At 36.7% G+C, this 1947-nt stretch overlaps 1 pseudogene; it reads left to right on the top strand.

Annotated features, from left to right (window-relative positions):
* The first annotated feature begins 6 nt into the window (after positions 1–6).
* On the top strand, positions 7–1941 carry LOC111388034 (annotated as a pseudogene).
* The last annotated feature ends 6 nt before the right edge of the window (positions 1942–1947 follow it).

Raw genomic sequence — 1947 nt, 5'->3', positions numbered from 1 at the left:
TATCAAAAGACCATTTACTATCTTTTCCTCCATTGCCCCGCAATACTCGGAGCGCGAAAACAAAAAGTCTTCGAAATTAAAGGTGGAAGAAGAGGGCGCCCCAGTAAAACTCGGGGGAGTGCCAACACAAGCAGCATTTGATCAGATATTGCTCAACAAGAAGTGGGTATCCTCCAATCTCTCAAGCCTACGTCTAAATACATCTAAATGGAAACATTTACTAACCCAATTAACTCCTCATCACTTTGATACCATTTTCTTGGAAATTTATCATTTGATTGACCCTACTATTGCATTGAAATTCTTTTACTTCGCTAGGGCTTTCGCTGGCTTTAAATTCAAACTCAGATCTTACTGCCTTTTGATTCACCTGTTAGTGAGTAAGAATCTTGATTCTGCAGCGCGGTTTCTTTTAATAAGATTGATTGACAAAAGGGTCCCTATGATTTTAAACGATAATATTGATGGGAGTATGCATAAAGAGATTACAGTTTTATTAGCAAATTTGTATTCAGGATTGGATAAATTCAATGCCAATATTAGGACATTTGATATTTTGGTTCATGATTTTGCCAGTCAATTCAAGAGTTTGGGTTTTGATGTTGCAGTGGTTGTGTTTCGTCTTTTAGCAAGCAAAGGGTTGTTTCCATCCTTTAAGACTTCTAATTTTTTGCTTAGCTCGCTCATCAAGGCGGATGAGCTCGAGAAGTGCTGTGAGGTCTTTAATATTATTTCTTCGGCCATTTTGCCAGATGTCTACTTGTTTAGTACCACGATAAATGCGTTATGCAAAGGAGGGAAGGTCAATGATGCAGTTATGTTGTTTAAGAAAATGGAGGATGTGGGTATAGCTCCAAATGTTGTTACTTATAATAATCTTCTGCATGGGTTGTGCAAGAAAGGGAATTTGGAGGAGGCTTTTCAGCTCAAGGAGAAAATGCTAAATAATGGTGTAACCCAAGCCTTGTAACATATGGTGTACTTATCAATGGTCTGATGAAACTTAATAAATATGATGAAGCCAATTTTATCCTAAAAGAAATGTTGGTCAAAGGGCATGTTCCAAATGAAGTTATTTTTAACACATTGATTGATGGGTATTGCAGGATTGGAAATGTCACAACAGCGTTGAAGTTAAAGGATGATATGTTATCCCAGAGCATTAGTCCTAATTCAGTTACTTTTAATACATTTCTTAATGGTCTCTGCATAGATAATCAAATTGATCTAGCAGAACAGTTCTTAGTTGAAATGGTATCGAAAGGCTTATGTATAAACCCTAGTATATTTGGTTCTGTTATTCATGGTTTGTGTAAGAATTCAAGATTAGAGTCTGCATTGCATTTCACTAGATTAATGGTATCTAGGAATTTGAGGCCAAATGATAGGTTGCTAACAACATTATTCCATGGGCTTTGCAAGAATAGTAAGCATTCAGAAGCTTTGAAGCTATGGGATATGCTACTAGATTTTGGGATTGCAGCCAATACAGTGACCTCAAATGCACTTATATGTGGACTCTGTAAGGTGGGCAACATACAAGAAGCTAAAATGCTGCTCAAAATATGTTGAACAGGGGTGCCGAATTGGATGTGGTTACATATAATGCACTCATTTATGGATGCTGCAAAGAGGATAAATTGGAGAGTAGATTAAATCTCAAGGAAACTATGGTTAAGAAAGGAATTTTTGCTGATATTGTTACGTACACTTTGCTGATGCATGGGCTGTGTAGTAAATGTAAACTGGATGAAGCTGTTGCACTTTGGCACGAATGCCAAAGAAATGGTCTTATTCCCAACATTAACTCGTATGGAGTCATGATAGATGGTTTCTGCAATGTTAAGAAATTTGTGGAGGCTACAAGTTTCTTCAACATGTTGCTTAGACAATATTGAACCAAATTATGTTGTATATAATATACTTATTAAGGCGTACTCTAGGAAT

The sequence above is a fragment of the Olea europaea genome, unplaced genomic scaffold (assembly GCF_002742605.1).
Source record: "Olea europaea var. sylvestris unplaced genomic scaffold, O_europaea_v1 scaffold447, whole genome shotgun sequence".
Classification (NCBI taxonomy): Eukaryota; Viridiplantae; Streptophyta; class Magnoliopsida; order Lamiales; family Oleaceae; genus Olea; species Olea europaea.
This window is presented reverse-complemented; position numbering and strand designations above follow the sequence as displayed.